Source organism: Marmota monax, unplaced genomic scaffold (genome assembly GCF_021218885.2).
Source record: "Marmota monax isolate L192 unplaced genomic scaffold, Marmota_monax_Labrador192_F-V1.1 WCK01_AAM20220418_F8-fsc00195, whole genome shotgun sequence".
In the NCBI taxonomy this organism is placed as follows: Eukaryota; Metazoa; Chordata; class Mammalia; order Rodentia; family Sciuridae; genus Marmota; species Marmota monax.
Genome location: NW_026691979.1, coordinates 2552867 through 2575169, shown reverse-complemented (window position 1 = coordinate 2575169; position 22303 = coordinate 2552867). Strand labels below are relative to the sequence as shown.

The following is a 22303-nucleotide window of genomic DNA, read 5'->3' as shown; positions in this document are numbered from 1 at the left end:
GAGGGCAGTTTCTTGTCACCCAGGCTCAGGAGCAAAGCACATGACCCCCTGGCACATGCTGCCTGCCTCAGGGACTAAGTGTGAGAGATGACATGTACGTGGGCCTAATGAGCCACCACTGCATCAGGTTTGTGTCTTAGGTCACTGAGTATCTTCCCTGTAAGTGACCGATAAAGCTGGTCAATGAGAGCAGCCTGCACAAATGCGCCTGCTGCTTCCCAGGCACGGTCACCCGTGATCAGCTGGTAGGCTGTACCTCAACACAAGTGCTTCCTGTTTCTGTTTGTCTAAGTGTGCGAGCTTAAGCAGAACAGGTGCTAAATGTTTCAGACCTACTTCCAAATAGATCTTAAGAGGAAAGCAAAGCAAGTATTTGCAAAGCACTTTATAGTTTGAAAGTGTTTCCACATATTTGGGTCTTGATAGCATGTGTGCCAGAGCTGGCCTCATGTCTTACTGGTCTCAGGCTGAGCCACACTGTGTGGGTCACAGGTGGCAGCAGAAGAGATCTCTTAGGGGCTCAAGGTCGGAGCCTGCTGCGACCCTCACTTTTGAGGTGCTGTGGCTTCTATGCTGCGCCTCTTTTCCAGCTGCTTCCCGGGCTGGTGCTCCTGTCTCCTCCAGGCCCTGTGGGGGGAACCCCACCCTGCGGTCCCGGGTCAGGTCCCAGGGTGGCCCTGTGTTCCTCGTTCCTGTGGCCATCGGCTTTGCTGTCACCTGTGAAGCAGCTTCCTATTGATGTCCTTCATGTGTGGCCTCAGCTCGTGCTCCTGAGAGCTTATTTCTGGCTTTCTGAGGTGGAAGGCAGCCTCATTCTGCACGCGGACGCTGGCCTCAGCCTGACACCACTCGTGCTTCCCTGGCAGCCGTGGGCCCCGCCCCGCCCAGGCCTGGACCCTTGCCACCGCCCACCTGGTGCGCACACGCGGTCCTGCTGGTAGGCTCAGGGGGCACCCTCTTTCCCTGGTCTGGGCTCTCTCCATCGATGCTCAGTGCTGTCTTCTCTCCCTCCGCTGAACCTGCTCCCCCAGCTCCATGGCTGTCACTGAGCCACTACTCATTTCCGACACCCAGTGCACCTGCGTTTCTGCAGCCGTTTTTTTCTGCCCCCACATGCCCACCAGTGGCTTCCTGTCTCCACCCCTGGGCTTCTCTCTGAGCTCCTGGAATTACATGAGGGCCCGGCCCTCCGTGGTGGCTTTCTTACTCATTGTGACGTCCCATTGTGGAGCGGCCTCAGTCTTGTGGAGTGAAGACCTTGCAGGGAGCACAGACTAGCCGGTGAGCTTCCCCTACCAGGGACATTGGGAAGCAACCGATGGCATGTGAGATTGCCCTCAAAGTGTCCAGATGAGCTTAACTGTTTGGTTAATCATAAGAAAAGGATGAAGTGTCTTGGCCTTCTGGGATTCAGAATAAAGGCTTGCCAGGTCCCAGCTAACCCACGGCAGAGCAGAGCTGGGGGAGATCTCATGCCAGCGAGCTGTTCTTGTGATGTAAAAGTGAAGTTTTTATCTGTAGCCCTTCTATTCTCACACTTTTTACAATGATAATTACTATTTACAGCGCAAGGAACTAAGGCTTTCAGGTGTGGCGTAATGAGCATTAAGGATGCACTTAAGTTTCCCAGAATCTCCGCAGGCCCCTCTCGGTGGGCCCTTCCTGCCCCCTGCTGACCCAGGTGCCTGCGAGCATTACCCCAGCTCATCTCTACAGGTGAATTCTGTCTATCGCCAAACTTCAGCACCCTGGGCCACCGGGCTCCTGGGCTCACTCTCCTGTGGCCAATGGTGTGGCTCCTCCTTTCATTGTTGGGGGCTGTCCCCATTTTCCTGCTGCATCTGACACTGGCCATCTGGGTGCCCATGTGCTGCAGCCCCTGGGAGCCAGTCTTCCCAGGCCTTTGTGTGAAGTCACTGGACCCCAGCCTCACGCTGAGCCCCTGCTCTCTGCCTCCTGCTGCAGGAATCCCCACGCCTGGTGTTTTGGGAGCTGTCTGCTCAGGTGGTCCTCTCCCATTGCTGATGGCCGTAGGCAGCCCTTCTGCTTTGCTAGCTTCTCCTGGGAGGACTCTGAAACCTGTCCAGGAAGGTACAGGACATGCTTGTCTCTCAGGCACATTGGTGTGTTGACTATGATCGGCTCTAAATGCCAACATCTGAGTCTGGGGGACCCAAGCCAGTGAGCCTTTCTTGGCTTTGGCTTTTGGGGAAGGGCCATGGTACTGCTTGTGATGACCCGGTACGGTCGCTCTTCATCCTGACTGCACAGAGAGCAGGCTCTGGGCAGCTCGAGATCCAGGAACTTTCTTTTGGCGTCTGGCTGTGGAGTGAAGTTGGAGTGGAGAACAAAGCCTGTCTGTTAGCCCTTTATATCCCAGTTCTAGCAGTGCACTTGAGCTCTGCAGGTGTCGCCTCGGCTGCACAGCCACGGTTTCAGGACAGAACTGGTGTCTTTGTGCTAGCAATCACCATTGCCTGCAGCGCCATTTGTTATTGTTTTGGGGGAGTTGTGGGAAGTCAGCAGGAGTTATTTTGACCCAGGTCTCCCTCTAGCAATCTCTACTGATAGTTGTCTTGGAGAGATTTCCAAGAACCAGAGCCCCAAGAATAGCAGTCTCTTGTGCTCCTCTAAGTCTACTCCTCCGCTACCCAAGGATCTTATGTGGATGCATCTCAGCCAGCATGGTGTACTTCTTAGGAGACTCACGTCTGTCTCCCAGTGATGCTGCAGCTAGGGGACTGCGCATCATCACCTGATGATGCTGGGGTATTGGGGGACTGTGCATCATCACCAAGTGATGCTGGGGTGCTGGGAGACTGCCATCACCTGGGGATGCTGGGGTACTGGGGCACTGTGCCTCATCACTTAGTGATGCTGGGGTGTTGGGAGGAATGCACAGTCATCACCTGGTGATGCAGGGTGCTGAGGGGCTGTGCATCATTACCAGGTGATGCTGAGGGACTTTGCATCGTCACTTGGAATGCTGGAGTGGTAGGAAACTATGTCATCACCTGATGATGCCATGGTGCTAGGGACTGCACAGTGATCACCTGGTAGTGCTGGGGGACTGTACATCATCACTTGATGATGATGCTGGGGTACTGGGGACTGTGTGTCATCAGCTGGTGATGCTGAGGCTGGGGAACTGTGCATTGTCACCTGGTGATGCTGGGGTGCTGGGGGACTGTGTATCATCACCTTATGATGCTGCAGTGCTGGAAGACTACACAGTTGTCACCCAGCACTGCTGGGTATCGGAGGAGCCACACTTGGTAAAGCAAGTTCCTAACGTGTGATTCAAGTTGTATGTGACAGCCGACTCAGGAAGTCATCTGTTTCCGTTTGTAGACTACCAGTGTGTTCCACATTTGAGTGTGTCTGGCTTTAATGATTTGGGAAACAGAATGTCTCAACCAAATCAGGAGAGTCAGTGAAGCTGGTTTCCCATGGTCTGGCACCTGCTTGGTACCTGGAATTGATATCTAGAAACCTTCTCTCCCAGATCCTAAAGTAAATTCTATTGCCATTCTGTTCAGTATAGCAACCTCAAAGACTGAAGGCGATTTAGTCAATGGGGGAGGAGTACATATTACCTTAGATATGTTTTTATTTGGGCAATGTGAAAAAATTAGATTTTAATAGGTGGACATGGTAGCACACACCTTTAATCCCAGCAATTCAGATGGCTAAGACAGGAGGATCACAAGTTTGATCACAAGTTTGCCAGCCTCAGAAATTTAGTGAGACCCTCTCTCAAAATAAAAAATAAAAAGGGTGGGGATACAGCTCAGAGGTAAAATGCTCTGGGTTCAACGCCCAGTACCAAAAAAAAAAAAAAAAAAAAATTAGATTCTAATATTTCAAACACCATTTGGTTCCATTCCCAGATTTCCAAGGAATCTCCATACTGCTTTCCATATTGGCCGCACCAATTTGCAGTCCCACCAGCAATGTATGAGTGTGCCTTTTCCCCACATCCTCACCAACACTTATTGTTGTTTGTCTTCTTAATAGCTGCCATTCTGACTGGAGTGAGATGGTGTCTTAGAGTTGTTTTGATTTGCATTTCTCTAACTGCTAGTGATGATGAGCATTTTTTTCATATATTTGTTGATTGATTGTATATCTTCTTCTGTAAAGTGTCTGTTCAGGTCCTTGGCCCATTTATTGATTGGGTTATTTGTTTTTTTTCAGTGTTTAGCTTTTTGAGTTCTTTATATGTCCTAGAGACTAGTGCTCTATCTGATGTGTGAGGGGTAAAAATTTGCTCCCAGGATGTAGGTTTTCTTTTGCTGAGAAGAAACATTTTAGTTTGATTCTTGGTTTTAATTCTTGTGCTATAGGAGTCTTATTAAGGAAGTTGGGGCCTAATCCCACATGATGAAGATTAAGCCTACTGTTTCTTCTATTAGACACAGAGTCTCTGGTTTAATTCCTAGGTCCTTGATCCATTTTGAGTTAAGTTTTATGCATGGTGAGAGATAGGGGTTTAATTTCATTTTGTTGCATATGGATTTCCAGTTTTCGCAGCACCATTTGTTGAAGAAGCCATCTTTTCTCCAGTGTATGTTTTTGGTGCCTTTGTCTAATATAAGATAATTTTAATTTTGTGGGTTAGTCTCTGTGTCCTTTATTCTATACCATTGGTCTACCAGTCGTCTGTTGTGGTGCCAAATACCATGCTGTGTTTGTTACTATTGCTCTGTAGTATAGTTTAATGTCTGGTATAGTGATGCCACCTGCTTCACTCTTATTATTCTGGGTCTCGTATTTTTCCAGATGAATTTAATGATTGCTTTTTCTATTTCTATAAGGAATGCCATTGGGATTTTGATCGGAATTGCATTAAACCTGTATAGTGCTTTTGGTAGTGTGGTCATTTTGATAATATTAATTCTGCCTATCCAAGAGGAAGGTAGATCTTTCCATCTTCTAAGATCTTCTTTGATTTCTTTCTTTAGGGTTCTGTAGTTTTCATTGTATAGATCTTTCACCTCTTTTTTTTTTAAGTTGATTCCCACGTATTTTATTTTTATTTTTTGAGGTTATTGTAAATGGGGTAGTTTTTCTCATTTCCTTCTCAGAGGATTTTTCACTGATATACAGAAATGCCTTTATTTTATGGGTGACCATTTGACCCAGCTATCCCTCTCCTCAGTCTAACCCAAAGGACTTAAAATCAGCATACTACAGGGACACAGCCACATCAATGTTTATAGCAGCACAGTTCACAATAGCTAAACTGTGGAACCAACTTAGATGCCCTTTAGTAGATGAATGGATAAAAAAATGTGGCATATATACACATGGAATTTTATTCAGCAATAAAAGAGAATAAAATCATGGCATTTGCAGGTAAATGGATGGTGTTGGAGAAGATAATGATAAGTGAAGTTAGCCAATCCCCCCCCCCCCAAAACAAATGCCAATTGTTTTCTCTGACATAAGGAGGCTAATTCATAGTGGGGTAGGGAGGGGGAGCATGGGAGGAATAGATGCACTCTAGATAGGGCAGAGGGGTGGGAGGGGAAGGGAGAGCGCAGGGCGTTAGCAAGGGTGGTGTGATGTGATAGTCATCATCATCCAGAGTACATGTATGAAGACATGAGTTGGTGTCAACATACTTTATATACAACCAGAGATAGGGAAAATTGTGCTGCATATGTGTAATAAGAATTGTAATGCATTCCGCTGTCATTTATTTTTTTTTAAAATCAATAGAAAAATAACTGAAAATAAAACACCATTTGGTAGAAGTGGATCACACTTACATGAAGTTCTCTGGTTTTTGTAGAGTTTTTTTTTTTTTTTTTTACTTTAAGAAGTTAAAATCTAACTGTAGTTATTTGATAGGAGCATTTCCTGTTGGATATCAATGAGATTTTATAGTTTTGCTACTGAATATTTTATTTGTGGATGGTCTTTCTAATTGACAATATTCACATTCCCTATAACTGAAACCAAGTCCCCTTCTTGGTCTAATAGTTGTCTTAGTTTAATAGTTGTCTGTCTGTTTGTTAGTTTGCTTGTGTAGATCTTACTGTTTCCACCAGATATACCAGCTGTCTGAGCCGCACTGCTGCCCAGGCCTGGCCTCCTCTGCGCGAGATGCAGGAGTGCTCCTCCGCAGAGGTAGAGGCACTGTGGAAGGCCGGGAAGGCGGGGGCTTCTGCATCCTGGGTGCGCCCCACTGGCTACTCAGACCTGGCTATCCGCATAGGGCAAGAGGGTGGTTCTGCTGAACTCAGGCCTCCCTGGCCCATGACACCCTTTATTGGGGTGGTATTATTGTAGGGACAGACGCGGCAAGGCACCGAAGGCAACAGCAAATCCGAAGTACATGTATGAAGTTTATTGGGCTGCAGCCAGGCTCAGGGCACAGCTTTTGCTAAAATGAATCAGTCCCCTGAACCCCGAGTTCAGGGAGTTTCAGAGTTTTACACCCAGCACGTAAGGGAGGGGCTCAGGAGTTCACAGTCTGCAGAAGGTCACACAAAAGCAGCTTTTCTCTCACTGCTCTGGGCAAGTTAACCCTTCAAGGACCACACCTGAGAAGGGGAGAGCCTCTTCTCCTTCCTTTCCTCCCCTGCCAGCTGTTACCATGGAGCCCAGTTGGTAAGTTTGCTTATTTTAGAAATGTAGACACCTCTATGAAGCCCTAGCTCAAGGCCAGAGGCCTGGTTTACACATTTCTACAAACTACTATAGTAGATACATGTTTGTGAAAAACTAGTGAGGGGGTGTCCTGCACCTGGAGTGCTGCTTTCTTTCCAGCCAGTGGCCAAGTGAACAGGGCGACATGAAAATTGGAAGTTTATCTACATTGAACTCTTTTGCAGAGACTCTTTTGCTGACAGTCCTAAATCAGCCATGGTGAAGATTTCTGGAGAAGCCCGTGAAGACTTCTCTGTGGAGAAAGGGGGTGCCACTTCAGTATCAGCACAAGTAGAAATGCCTAGCAAGCTGTGCATGTGTCACCCTGGAGGGTCAATGCTTCAAGTGTGGACGATACAGATTACTAAGGAAGAGAGGAAATCTCCTTTCTCTGGCCGTCATCCAGGGACCCACAGGAACCCCTGCCCTTCCCTTTGTGAACTGTCCTTGGACAGAAGAGGGCAAGCCCACTGTTAGTTACCTGGCACCAGACTCAGGAGGAAACCAGCCACATATTCATTGAAGACAGTTTGTTGAACTGTGTCCTGAGGTCTCCAGGCCCCAGGGAACCCTGGTCTTGCTCCAGGCCAGCAGAGCTCTCGTAGGAGGCAAGAGCATCTCTGGCAGCATGCAAGTCTTCCTGGCCAGCAGCTTCTGTTATCCCCTGGGTACAGGTGCAGGCTGTGAGCCCTCCTCCAGAACACCTGTGCTTGCCTTTGGGGTCACTGATGTTTGTTTGGAGACCAGAGGTCTTGGGTCCAGGTGTCACTTGGGGAAACAGGGTCTGACTGCCGGATGGGCCCCTGCTTCTGCAGCGGTGCTCTGAGCAGTGCTGCCAGACTGCTGTCTGGAGCCTGTGGCTGCACACCAAGGCTGTAGCTGGGGTGGAGAGTGCAGAGCACGGCTTGCACCCTAAGCTGAAGGTGGCTGGTAGTGAGATGCCTTCTCTGCGTGAGCAGAGAGTCTCAGTGAGTTCCCAACTGAGAGAAAGGTTAAACCTTGTTACCTATAGAGATCCCAAAGATGGGTCTTTGCAGGAGGTATAGGTACTTCAGAGTCTTCTGAAAAGAACCTACTTTAGCATACTCCAAGGAAGGCTGGGATGCAGCCCAGCGGTAGGGCACTTGCCTCGTGTGCTCAAGGGCCTTGGTTCATTCCCCAGCACTGCACAAAAATAAAAGCATCCTGAGGATCCGGATCTCTGTGAGTCCAGGGAACCCTCAGTTGGCTGTGCCTGCTGTTGTAGTGTTCAGTTTCCAGCCTGGGTTGTTGATGGTCAGAGCAGTTTGCAGTGAAATGAAGAAAACCCCAAGGATGGGTTAAGTGCCCTTGGCAGAGGTCTACCTGGACATTAATGTGGCTGGTTTTACACCATTCCCAGAGTTTCTCTGTGGAACTGTCACAGACCTGGAATCTACCTGAGGGTAACAGGGCTTCCTGTGCACCAGGATCATGATCCAATCACCAGCTGCAGCATTCTCAGCAGAGGGGGACAGCAGAAGAGACCCACCCACATGATGGACCAGTGGACGTGTATGCCTCGTGGACGGGTTAACTTGGAACACGCGTCAGGACGCGGATTTGTAGACCCCAGTTTTGTGAAAGGTCCTTTGCTACTGACTGGCTCAGAGTCCAAGTCAGCTCTGCTTGGAAGTATGCTTTTAGACTTCATGTCTTAGACTGAAAAATCATTTCCTATCAATTTACATGATAAATGAATCAAAATGTTCAAATAACTCATTAGAAAAAATTTTTAACTTACAAATGCTGTTTAAATATTTAGAACATTTGAATGGTTTTACTTGATGTTTTCCCTTTTTATTATCAAATCACCTGATTTTCAGTGAAAAGCCATATAGATTATAAGACACTGAGCCAGTACAGAAACTGGCAAAGAGGTCGGCAGGAGCATCCCATGCTCCTCCCAGGAAGAACCATCTGACACCCTGTGCATAGCTCTGTGGTCACAAGTGCGCTGGAAAATGCTGGCCAGCTGTGGTGTGCACGTGTGTAAGGGAGCATGTGGTTTATTGGGTTTTCATTTGATGAATAAGTTGATGACACATGAAAGTCAGTGCTGTGCCTCACATGAATGCGTCTCCATCCCAGTAGATACAATGCCTTAAAAAGCCTAAGCATAAAAGGAGAGAAAATTTAAAACTCAAGAGTTCCATTCTTACATTTCTCCTGGGTTTTACCCTCTACCTCAAAAATTTAAGTATATGTGTGCATACACATATGCACACAAACACACACATACACAGACACGGAAACACATACATATGCACATGTGCAGGCACATGACACACACATTTGTGTATGCATGTGTGCACACAGATCTATATATACATGCACATGTGTAAACATGAATATACACCGAAACACATGTATACACATGCAAGTGTATACACACATATACACTATGTACAGGCACACACACTCTAACACATGCACACATGTACCTATGTGCGTGTTCACTCATGTACACACATGCATGTATACAGATGTGCACATAAACACATGCACACGTGCTTGAATGTGAGTGCAGGCCAGGGGTTGCTGGGTCTGCAGCAGAGAGCCCAGCCCTGCAAAAGCTGGTTGTTTATTTCCAGTCAGTTTCCTCAGACCTGTCTTCTCACGGTGGCTTTTCCATCGTGACTTCTTTATTTTGATCTCCGGGTTGGTTGATTTTATCATTAAGTGGCTCTTTTCAACATGGCCAGGGGTGTTCATTTAAGGATTTTTTTGGGAACTTTTATGCTTAAGGAAACGGGACTTCTTTTGAATCCTGGGCTCATACTCATTCTTTCCTTGGGGCTCTGGGCATGTGGTTCCCTTGTCTTTGCCGTGATTCTCCTGGATGGGGACGGTGCAGGGCACGTGGTGTGGCATTTCCAGAGACCTGGGGCTTAATGACTGGGCATGGGGGCTGGGCTCGGTCCCCAGGGCCCCTGGGGTGGGTGGTGCCTCCCTGATGGGTGGCTTTTGACGGAATGTGCTTGAGCCAGCCTCATCTTCAGGGCTTCTTGGTGCAGTCATCTCTGCAAACTGAGTTAGAGTCAGTGTGTCCTCTCAGAGGTGACCTCAGTCTCGCCAGTGCCTCTGGTCCCACCCAGGGTGCTGCCTGCCTCCACTTGCTGTGCTCCTACGATTGTTCTCTTCCTGCGCTTTGCTCTGCAGGCGCAGAGGGTGCCTCCCTCCTGTGTGCCGCTTTCCTGGTCTCGTCGTCCTCTGAACGCCCTGGGGTCTCCTCCAGTGGCTGGTCAAGGCTCCGCCCACGTGTGGTGTGGCAGCGCCTGGCCGCACGTCTTCTGCGCTGCTGCGACGGCTGTGGACATCTTCCTCTGCAGTTTCCTTCCTGCTTCCCTCGTCGTGCCTTTGACCCTGCTCCGCTTGAGCGGGCTCTCTGGAGACGGCAGGCATGCTGGGGATGGGCGTCCCTGTCCTGTGACTCGGGTCCTGAGTGGATGTCGGCAGGCATGTTCTGCCACCTTGTTGCTGTGTTTTGGTCACCCAGATGTCCTGCTGCTGCGTCTCCTCTTGTTTGTGCTTCTCTGGTCTCTCTGTGAGCTGCAGGGTGGAATTCCTCCTCCCTGGGTTCTGTGTGGCCATAATGTCCACCTGTCTGTCCACTTCTCTCCAGGTACTGTGTGTGACTGTGATGTCCACCTGTCTGTCCACTTCTCTGCAGGTACTTCTGGGAGGCCAAGCAGAGCTGGCGGTACCACAGTCTCCACCCCCAGGTCAACGGTTGTTCACGAGGAAATGTCCTTTGCTGGTTACTTGCCACTGTGGACTTTGGGGAGGGTGGTTTCAGTGTTCCCCTCATTCTGTGGTGACCACAAGAGGGGTGCCCCACCTGGGCCTCTCTTGGTTCCCTCTGGAACCCAGTGACAGGGCTGCACTTCTTCAGCAGCCTGGAGAGCACTTTCTGAACAAGAAGTCTCATGCCATCTCCTGATTGCCGATATTTCTCCTTTTCCAGCCAGTCCTTTGATGAAATCGTAATGTTGAACTTTCTCAACCTTTTCCTGCAGAAAGGTGTTTTTGGAAATAAAACATTTATTGGTCACAGAAACCGCCTTTGATTATAAAGTACTCTTTACATGTGAAATGTTGAGTAGGTCACTGGTTCTAGAGCCAGTAACCAAGATGCCAGAGAAGACCGCGAGGTGTTCTTAAGTTCAGAACCGAGTGTGTGCTCGCCTGCCTCAGCCGCAGTGTTCAGGGCAGCACCCAGCCCTGCAGGTCCCAAGACTCCTGAGCGTGACACTTGAACTTTCCTTTTACTGCTTTGCTCCAGAGTGAACACAAATCTGAATTCTCCCCAAGGTCCCAGGCCTGTTTCAAGCTGAAGAAGCAATTACAAAACCCTGTAACTCACAGCTGACCTAAGGGCTGTGGGAGGTGACGCCATTGCCCCTGGGCTCAGAAGGGGCTGTGTGGGAGATGGGCACTGTCTTTTTTTTTTTTATGTTCCTACTGTTTATTGGTCCCCTATGTGCCTGTACCCAGTTGGATAAAAAGGGGTCACTATTAACCAGATCCCAGGTAGGGGATGAGACGTGGAAAGCCTGGGCCTGGTTTACCAGCCCTCCCCCATACTCTGGAGTTTGGAAGGGGCAGGTCCTGCCTTTCCTGGGTCAGCACAGAGCACCCCGGTAGGGGCACAGATGGAATCCAAGGACACAGGCTAGTTGTGCTTGGAAAAACATCCCTGGCTGTCATCCACGTGGGGCTTGATTGTTCACTGCCAGACTTGCAGCCAGTGGGACAAACTTTCCCCATGCTCATCTGGGCACTGAGGCCTGGACTGGCCACAAAGCCTCATCCACAGAGCGCCCCATGGGCAGATCACTGACAGTGACCTGGCGAAGGACTCCCTTGCCATCAGTGACCGAGAGGCCCCTGTAGGCAATGCCCTCACCACCTTTCAGCACACCATAATTATGGGACAAGCTTCTGGTCACATCAGCAAGCCGGGGGATATTCAGGGGGCCCAAGCCTCCCTGCTTCCACGGGGGGTTGATCCAAGCCAAGTGGGTGAACGGAGAGTCGACGGAGACACCCAGCACCTCGCAGCCCAGCCTGCTCAAGTCCTCAGCATGTTCGCTGAAGTGACGATCTCTGTGGGGCACACAAAAGTGAAGTCCAGTGGGTAGAAAAAGAGGACCATGCGCTTCCCTCTGTAGCCAGAGAGCTTGACCTCCTTGAAGGCACTATCCACCCCCGCGGTGGCAGTGAAGTCACGGCGGGCTTTCTAATGTGCGTGTGGCCAGGGGCTGAGACTGCATATGCAAGAGACAGACACCTTGAAGAACAAACGCACCCCCTCGAGTTCTCAAAGCCAAGTGTGTGTGAGTGTCCCTTGTGCTTAGAAGGCGGACGCGTGAGCCCCGTGCCCGTGCCCTGGTGGGTGTACTGTTCCTGTGCACTGAGTTACAAGGCTCGGGCCACATTCCAGGGACCCTGCTGAGCCCTTACCTGAGCCTCAAGCCCCATCCATCTAAGTCAGCCGATGCCCTTGTCCCTTGTAGATACAAGCCCCAGGAATGGTAGATGAGGTTGTGGTTGAGGGGTATTGTTACGGTTTAATAAGAGGTGTCCCCAAAACTTATATGTGAAATGATGCAAGAATTTTCAGAAGTGAGATGATTAGATTGTGACCTAATCAGTGGATCATTCACTGATAAGGATTACCTGGTGGTAACTGGAGGCAGGTGGGTGTGGCTGGAGGAGGTAGGTCTCTGGGGCCATGCCTTGGGGTTTATATCTTGTCCTGGCGAGCAGCACTGTCTCTCTGCTTCCTAGTGCCATGTCCTGAGCTGCTGTCCTCTGCCATGCCTTTCCTCTAAGGGAAAGAACATCCTCTAAGATGTTCTGCCTCATCTGAAGCCCAGAGCCATGGGCTGGCAGCCATCTATGGACTGAGACCTCTGAAACCACAAGCCCCAAATAAATGTTCCCTCTTCTATGTTGTTCTTGTTGGGTCTTTTGGTCAGAGCAGTGAACAAGCCTCCACACAGGTGGAGGGTGAGGCCAGCCCTGGCACCTTGCTGGTCAGGCCCCAGGCTCCTCAGGTGTCACTGTGATGATCTCAGACCATGCCATCCAGACAGGATTTCTCCGGCTGGCATTCAAAGAACGTTTCACGTGGTCCTTTGGCCTCGTCGGTGATTGAAGGGGGAGAGATCTTGTTGAGATAGCCCTATTAAACTCTCTTAACTAGATGCATGCTGAGAAAATGGTGTGCAAGAAACGAACAATTCCCTATTAAAAGAGAGCCAGCTTTGAAAGGGGCCTGGATGCCAGTAGGAAAACGTTCAGTGTGACCTTCCTCAGCAGACTCACAGGATGCTCCCACACAGCACTGAGAGTCACAGTGGGTCTCCCTTCCTGGGCTAGGTGCCGAGGCCTATGGGTGACTGTGACGTGGGACATGGAGCCTGGGCCCAGTGACCAGGACATGGCCCAAAGTCCTAAGTCCGTTCCCATCTCTGAAAGGGACAGGAAAGAAGGGATGAGAGACGTGAGGAGCTGCCACCTGGCTGATGGGCAGGAGGGCCTGAGGGCTGGTGAACTGGCAGCCAGGTGGACTGGACCTGGTCCTGGGTGGGGATGGGCCTTTCCCATGTGCAGGGCCTGGTGAGGTGGAGGCTGTGCACCCCGTGTCTGAAGAGCTAGGACGGACAATCAAGTCAGCCATGTTCAGTGACGGGCCTTCCGTACCCCACTGTGACAAAGGCCCTTTGCTAGCCTGTGATGTGGGCATCTCACTGGTGTCTGAGCCCCAGGGTGGTGTTCTGGCATGGAACATGGCTGCAAGCCACCAGCAGGGGCTTCTCTTTCCATCTGCACTGGCCTCATCCAAATGGCAGCCTGTTTCCTATGGGTGCCCAGCCCACATTCACACTCCCCTGTCCCCTCCCCGGGCTGCGCCTCCAGGCCAGGGCTCTGGAGGGACTTCCCAAAGGCAGTCTCAGGGCTTCCTAGCCACCCCTCACGTGATGGTGGCTGAGGGCCTATCATCAGAACACACAACATGTTGCATGTGTGTACATCCAGTCGCAGGGACAACGCTGCCCTCTATGGCTCCTGCAGCCGAGGCCCTGCCAGAGCTCACGTTTGGAGCCACTGTTACTGGCAGTGTGAAGTGGGCCATCTCTGGCTTATCTGACACCTCGTGGCCCCAGTTCCTACAGGGGCCTCTCTCAGGGTTCCTCCGTGTGGGTGCAGGGCTCTTGCTGCAGTGTCCTCGTGCAGAGTGGCAGGTGGGAGCGCCTCGCTGAGCACTTCTCTGACGTCTGTGCAGTGCCCTGCCCACTGCTGCATGACAGACCTTCTTGATATCTGATGTGGAGCCACCTGTGGTGAGCCGTACTAATAAACCGTGGCCGCCATTAGAAGATGGCGCCGGCTTCCACTGTAGCCTGTGATAAACAACTCCTTATATGGAAAGTTGGCGTGCAGTCCCTTACCACCCTATGAGAAAGGTCTACGTGACGGCTTGGGATTGGGATGCGGGGAGCTTTATTAGGCTGTGTTTGAGTGTGTGCGCGGCGGGTCGCTAGAAGATGATACATGAATCAAGGCCTGAATAAACTGCTGAAAGAAGAATCCTGTGTCGTGTTTTCCCTTGCCGGCGAGGGGTTGCGACAGCCACCCTCTTCACCAGCACCTCCACTGTGCAGGGTCAGCTGGGCCCAGGGGGCTCTTCTGTCCTGCATAGTGTCCTGGGCCACTGCTCCCAGGGGTGTCTGGGGCCTCCTCTGCAGGCTCCAGTGTAATGGTGCACACGGGTCACCTGAGGTGGTGGGGGTAGTTGTTCTGTCACCACGGCAGCAGTACGGGAGCTCTCTCCCCTGGTCCACTCATGTCAAGTGAAGCCTTTTGTTCTGCATGCTGCCTGGTCACACGTCCCTGCCTGGGTCTTCTTGTCTTGTGCTACCTCCCCTCCTTCACACCATTGCTTCATCCCCACCATGGCGCCTGGCACTAGGTACGAGATACATGTCTGACTGCGTCCAGTTTGTGGTTTCCACGCTACCAAAGCAAAGCCTCCATTTCCTAAAGAGTTTTCTGCGTGAGCCCACATACTCTAGAACCCTCCCTGCGTGAGAACAGACTGGGGCTTCCACACCACGGCCAGGTCTGCGGGCTTGCGCGGCCACTGGCAGACACAAGGGATCCTTGGGTGCTTAATCATCATTTTGCTCTTCTGATTTTGTCTCTTATCTTCAAAAATCTGATAAGATAAAGTGATGTTTCATTATGGACTTAATTTGCATTTGGGGATTATTGTTATTGGCAGAGTAGTAGGCAGGCTGCAGCTGTCCGAGTGTGTGGGTGATTTGGTTGACTTGGAGCGTCCATTGCTGTGGAGTAGAATTAGAAGTCCACCAGCAGATCTAGAACCACCGGGGGGGGGGGGGGGGGGGGACTGACTGTGTGCAGAGCTCATGCTGTGCTTTGGGGTCAGACTTGGTGTAGACCCATTTCACTGTCTCAGGCATATTGAGTATGCCCAGGAACTTTCCCTGATGCCAGTTGGACATTGTGCTGGCAAGGCTCCATGCCCTGGTACAGCCTTATAGCTCAGTGGTCATGCCAGTCACTGTCACGGGTTTGTGCACTTAGCCTTAATGAAAAGTGAATATGGCATCATGATCAAAGATCACCAGCTGGGCTGTGGCTGCCTGCAGGGGCACGGAGGGGGATCTCTGGATGACTGTGTCCTGCCTGGGTGCTGGTTGTGAGTTGCACACAGGACACAGTGGGCAGTGACCTGTACACCTGGTGCTGTGCTGCAGTTGACTGGGATGCACCCATGGAGGTAAGGACAGGGAGGTCAGAGGACCTTTCTGCACCAGCCCTGTCTTCCTGTGACCTTGGACCACTTCAGAACCAAACATTCGTGGCACATCTGAGAGGAGCTTGTGGCATAGTGGTCTAGACTGCTGACCTCATCACAAGGTAGAAGCTGGCGGGCTTCCACACCCACCAGTGTCCCCTACACGGTTGGAGGAGTCCACCCCAAGTGCTGTCTTCAGGAATGCCCAGAATGCACGCCTTAGCAAGGTCCTGAAAGTACTTGGCACCCCTACTATGGAACACCCCAGGTATATGCCTCAGCACAGGTCCAGCTTCTCTGGACGGTCCTCTCCTCAAGCTGAAGTGTGGTCATCTAGACATGAATTCCTGGGAACGTGCTGTGCTCTCTTGCAGCCAGCAGAATCAGAACTCGGCTTCCAGTGGAGACCTATGGTAGGAGGCTGCCAGCCATGACACCAGGCTCCACAAGTCGCCCGTGGTGTCCATTCAGCTCCCGGGGCTGTGCGTGTGCTGTCTCCTTGCAGCTATAAGGTGTTGCCTCCCAGGTGCTGCCTCTGCAGGAGGCAGGAAGATGACCTCTGGTCTGCCATGCTTGCTCTCTGGTACCTTGGGGGGTGGGAGACAGGCTCGTTCACTCCTGCCTGTTGGGACTTGCAGGTCAGGGCCTGTTTGCCAGCAGCCTTGGTCACAGGCATCCTGGCCTGCTTTGTTACACCCCAGGAGGAGACCTGTGTCCTCAGTTGCATTCCATGCTGAAGGGACGAAACCTGCTGGCCCCCTGGAGACCCTCATGAGTGAGTGTTGCAGGGACAAGCCCCATCCAGACTGAGATGCCTCAGAGTATCCTGCCCACAGGGGCGGGGAGGCCTTCTGAGAGCTGGCTGGCTCTGTGGCCCGTCAAGTCTTCCAGCTGTCACAGAGCCTCTCCACGTGGGAGGAACTGACTGGTTTGTAACTGAAGTTCTTTGTGATCACAGAGGTGAGGTTTTTGGTTAAATTTGAGCCCGACAACATAAGAATTTGTGCTCCTCTGATTTTGTGGCTAGGGCATTTTAAAGAGTCCGTGTGCAGCAGTGGGGACGGAATACACTGTTTCCTACGTGGCTGGTGATGAGGCACCTTGTGCTGGTGGACAGCGCCCACCCAGGTGATGGCCCAGCTCAACCACCAGTGGTGTCTGGGAGCAGGATGTGACAGCTCTGACGGGCTGCAGCTGGATTTGTTCTAACAGATGGATCAGTGAGGCAGGACCCTGTTCTGTCTTGCCATTTGTCACAGTGTCAAAACCTTAGGCAGGATAGTCAGCATTGGTCATTCGAGAGATACCTGTGTGTCAGGGTCCCTGCCAGGGCCACTTCCATGCCTGCCCACTGCACTGTGAGACTGGGGCCCTCAGGTCAGGTGGCCACCAGGTTGCTTTGCTGAGCCAGGTTACTCGAGGACCCAGAGAGCAACCAGGCTGTCCTCCCACAGTGCCCCCTGTGAGTGTGCCAGGGAGCCACCCTGATCATTGGTGTAACCCATTCACATGTTCAGGTGGGGACTGGGGACAGCAGCGATCGGTGGCACACAGAGGCTCTCTGGAGGCCCAGACCTGGCCTCATCTGCCTCCCAGAGGTCCTTAAAGTGGGCAGGCCCTCAAAGTGGGCAGGTCTCTGGCCCCAGGCTCCATGCTGCTGAAAGACCCTGGTGAATGGCTTGGAGGCTCAGCACAGCTGCCCACCTCCTGTACCATGGCTGTTGTGGCTACAGCACATCGCAGCCCCTACCCAAGAACAACTCCACTGTTCTGTTCCCCAAGTTCCAGTTCTATCCTACTCCATGGGACAGACTTGTTTCTGCTGGACATAGCCACTGGACAGAGGCGAGCACACCCTTGCCATCACTACAAAACCACAGGCTCATGATTGTAGAAAGACTGACAGCACAGCTCTTCTCACCTCAGGAACAAGTAACGATTAGGAAGAGATTAGGAAGAATCACACAGGACACGGCACCTGGGTGAGTGCCTGGAGAGGATCAGTGGTGCTGCCAAAGCTTCCTGCTTGCTTTGGGGTGTGACTATGAAGTGGGATGCCCAAACTCAAGTGACGGCAATAGCCTTACACATTGGGGCTTTGAAGTCAAACAGCACGCAGTGGACATGGCTGAGTGCAGTGATCAGTGTCATGCTAGTGGGAAGCAGAGCCCTGACCTGGAGTCACAGAGCACGCAGTGGGAGTGGTGGAGTGCAGTGATCAGACACTGAGCAGTGGGAAGCAAGACTCTAACCTGGAGTCATGGATCACGCAGTGGGAGTGACTGAGTGCAGTGATAAGACACTGTGCAGTGGGAAGCAGGACTCTAACCTGGAGTCAGAGAGCACGCAGTGGGAGTGGCTGAGTGCAGTGATCAGACACTGTGCAGTGGGAAGCAGAGCCCTGACCTGGAGTCACAGAGCACGCAGTGGGAGTGGCTGAGTGCAGCAATCACACACTGTGCAGTGGGAAGCAGAGCCCTGATTTGGGGTCACAGAGCACGCAGTGGGAGTGGCTGAGTGCAGTGATCACACACTGTGCAGTGGGAAGCAGAGCCCTGATTTGGGGTCACAGAGCACGCAGTGGGAGTGGCTGAGTGCGGTGATCACACACTGTGCAGTGGGAAGCAGAGCCCTGATTTGGGGTCACAGAGCACGCAGTGGGAGTGGCTGAGTGCGGTGATCACACACTGTGCAGTGGGAAGCAGAGCCGTGACCTGGAGTCACAGAGCACGCAGTGGGAGTGGCTGAGTGCAGTGATCACACACTGTGCAGTGGGAAGCAGAGCCCTGATTTGGGGTCACAGAGCACGCAGTGGGAGTGGCGGAGTGCAGTGATCAGACACTGAGCAGTGGGAAGCAGAGCCCTGACATGGAGTCACAGTGTAGGATGGCTTCTCTTCTAGGAGTTTGCATTGTGAAAAGTGAGAAACCCCCTCCATTGCAACTTTTCCAGAGCACAAAATGAATCAATAATCTTATTTTCAAAATCTCCTGTACTTACACTCATGACTCTGGCACCTGCAAAGGAGAGACTTGGTACGTTTGCAGATTATTATCTGAGCTGAAGGAGTGATCAGAATGGGGAGCAGCTTATCTTTGCCTGCACCCGATAGGCACATGTCTGATGCAGGCTTGCGCTGGCCAGCCAGTTCTGCTGGCATTTCGTCACACTGGCTTGCCTGGGCCTGAGGAAAGGCAGCACAGCTGTCTCAGGACTTTCCAGCTGCCTCTCTGGGCTTGGGGGGCTCTGCTCACCTGCACAGCATTGCCATATGCTTACTGTCAGCATGCTATTTAAATAGCTACGTGTATGCCTGCTGAACACACACACTTGGTTGGGACATCTGTGGTGGAGCTGCTGCAGTGAGCCATGGCCCTGCGTGCAGCATGTTGCAGTGGTCTGGGTAGCGGGAGTTTATTGGAGGCCCTGGGTCCTTCCTGATGGACGCTGGGTCCGCAGAGTGGTGCTCTCAGGGGTGGAGGAACCTTAGGAGCCTGGCAGGAAATGCCTAGGACATTGGAGTCATGCCCTGAAAGGGATGGTAGGACTCTCCGGTCCCTCACTGCTTCCTGACTCGAGATGTGAGCACTCACTCCGTGCCCGAGGTGATGTGATCAGGTAGCTGCCCTTGGCTCTGAGCCTGCAGAGCCAGGAGCTAAAACCTTTTTCGCTGGCTGCCTAGGGTGTTTCCTGTAGCAACAAGGGTTGACTAATACAGGTGTCAAGTAGAGTTTAATGGGATTAGAGGCTATCTAGGGTTTGGCTTGTAGGGAGCCCTCGGTGAGTGACTTGAGGTGCTCAGGAAAAGTTCTGCCAGTTCTGGTCATATACCTGTGATTTCTTTTTCATGAATTAATTCCAGATAGTTCGAAGGCTTTTTGACTTCCCCAGGTAAACTCTAACGGCACTCAGAAGTCTGGGCTGTACTGCGCTGGGCCGCGTGATCTTCCGGGACCCCGCCCCTGCCCCCAGTGGTGCGTGTGGACAGGCGTGTCCACATCCTGAGCTGAAGGGCGGCCTGGAGTGGCTGGAATCCAGAGACGTGGTCTTGAGGGGAGAGCCTTTTGGCTGTGAGTGGCCCACAGAGGCCAGGTATCTGGGGGCCTGCACAATGCCGAGGACACGTCCTGCCTCCCTGCTCTGGGCTGGTGCAGACCCAGCATCTCTGAGCTCTCGAGAAAGATAGGCCCTGGTCTGCACCCTGCTTCCTCAGGGAGCCCTCTGGTCAGTGACCGCTCTCAGGCCAGCATCTCAGGGCCCAGCCTTCTCTGCCTGTTCTCATCTCAGGAACAATAGGGTCCACGGGAGCCACAGCTGTGTCACATGCTCACCGTGCCTGGCAACTCAGTGGCCTGCTCCTGTGCAGCCCCTCCAGTCCTCTCCAGTGGAGTCTGGGCCAGGGGCTTGCTGGGCGTTCTCCATCTTCCTGCAGGGCCTGAGTGCTGGGGCCCTGCCCCGTCCTGCACCTGTGCTCTTTCTAGAGCACCCGGATGTCTTTCCCAGCCCCAGTTTTGGTCATGGTACGGGAAGTCCCATGTCTTTGACCCCTCCCAGTGAGGAGAGAAGAGTCATCCACAGACCTGGGGTTGGCTTTCCTGGGATTTGGTTACTTGTGATCAACTGCAGTCTGAAAATATTAAATATGAGAAAATCCATAAATAAATAATTCATCAGTTTTACATCATGCAACATTTTGAAGAGCATGATGAGGTCTTGTGGGTCCATTTTGTCCCACCTGGGATGTAGATCCCCCCTTTAGCTGTGTAGTCTACCCACTTGCTGACCATGAATGCTCAGCTCAGCTGCCAGTTACTGGCAGATCACAGGGCGTGTGGTCAAGTCACCCTGGGTTTATTCAATGTCCCACAGTGTAAGAGGAGGGCTGCTGACCAACAGTACATTGTCACAATTGTTCTGTGTTTTAAGATGCTGATTTATTGGTGAGTCTAATTTGTGACTTGGATATGTGTGTGTGTAGGAAAGGTGTAGCTTGTGTAACATTTGGTACCATGTTTGGTTTTGGGACTCCCCTGGGGGGTCTTAGAATGCATCCCCTGAGGATAAGTGGGAGTTCTGTGCTGAGTCATCGGTATGAGAAAAATTAGGAAGCATTTATGACATTCCAACTGTGTACTGGCCCCTGTACAAGCTGTGATAGAAAGTTGAGCCAAAGGTCTTGTAGGTTGATGAGAAAAGGCCAGGTGATCAGTCATCAGGAACACAATAACGATATATGCTGAAGAGGCAGTAGGGAGAGAGGAACTCTCATGCACCATTGGTGGGAGAATAAAGTAGTGCACCCCTGTGGAAGTTGGTGTGGAGGTTCCTCAAAAGACTAGGCATGGAACCACTACACGACCCAGCCACACCACTCCTGGGTATTTACCCCAGAGAACTAAAGGCATTCCCCCCAGGGATACTTGCACACCCATGTTTATAGCAGCACAATTCCCAATAGCCACACTATGGAACCAGCCTGGGTGCCCATCAACAGAGGAATGGACACAGAAAACCTGGTGTATATACAAAGGGAGTTTTGCTGAGCTATAAAGAAAAATGAAATTGTTTTTGTAGGAAAATGGGTGAAACTAGAGACCATCATGTAAAGTGAAATAGGTCAAACTCCGAAGGTCAAGTCACATGTTTCCTCTCATCTGTGGAAACTGGAGAGTGAAAGGAATTAATAAAAAGGGGTAATTCCATGAAAATAGAAGAGACAGCAGTAGAGGAGGAGACCAGGGCGGGTAAACTGGAGAATGAAACTGATGAGATTAGGTGCAGCACAAATCCGTCACAATGAAGCCCTCGATGGTGTGATTACAATGCACCAATCAAAAGGAAAGAAATAAATTCAAAAAATTAAAAAGTAAAGAGAGAAGACAGTGGATACTCCTGCTGGTTGTGGCTGCAACCAGGATTGTGCAGTCTAGGCCGAGAGAACGAGTCCAGGGTCTGGGGGAGAAGGGTGGGCACGGACAGAGGAGGGCCTGCTTTCCAGGAGGGACACAAGGGATGCGTCTGCCAGCCCCTGCTGGCTGCCCTCCAGCACGCTGCCCCTGGCATGTGCCTGTTCAGTGGCCATAGTGGCAGGCAGGACCTTCCCGGTGGTGAGGTGGCCACCTCACAGCCACTGTGCTCCTTATCTCCACTCACCAGGGCCGCTGAGCCCATCCCCAGAGGCTGTGGAAATGGCAGCAGGTGCTCACCTGGCTGGTGCCGGTGCATGTGTCCAGGTGCAGGCTCTTGCTGTCCCGGGCCTTGGAGAGCCATGACCTGTTCTACTGCCTGTTTTGTAAATCTGTTTTAAGGGGACAGTGACATCATGGATCTGTATCATCCATGGCAGATTTCCTGCTGCCACGGAATTGTGATGGGGGCATGAGAAGCTGCACAGTCTGGCCCTCCTGAGAGACGGTCACCAGCGTCTGCCCTCATGCCCCTACCCTCTTCCCACCCAGCTTTGGAAGGGCAAGCCTGTCACCTCACACCCCGTCACAGAAGCCCGTCTTCTAACCCTGGCCTGGGTTGAGGTTCAGTCGTGAGCAGCTGGGCTGCCAAGAGGCAGCTCTAGGTGGCCAACCACGGGCGTCTTCTGGCTTCCGTGGCATCACGCCAGACACCCTCCAGCAGCAGGTGTCGTCTGTGTTCACTAGCCAGCACCTGCTCTGGGTAGTCCTGTGAGCTGGGTCTGCAGCTGGGTTGGCAGGGCCGCTCCTGGAGCGGGTCAGCAGCCCTGGCGTCTGGTGCTGGGGGTGGCAGCCGCTCCCAGCTGCACTGCACCCCTGGGTCGTGAGC

At 51.8% G+C, this 22303-nt stretch overlaps 1 protein-coding gene and 1 pseudogene across 4 annotated transcripts in view; one reads left to right on the top strand and one right to left on the bottom strand.

Annotated features, from left to right (window-relative positions):
* Dlgap2 (DLG associated protein 2) overlaps nt 1–22303 on the top strand; it is a 604909-nt gene that overhangs the window by 226914 nt on the left and 355692 nt on the right. The gene's annotated exons all lie outside the window — the stretch shown is intronic.
* Nucleotides 11351–12414, bottom strand: LOC124094144 (peroxiredoxin-2-like; annotated as a pseudogene).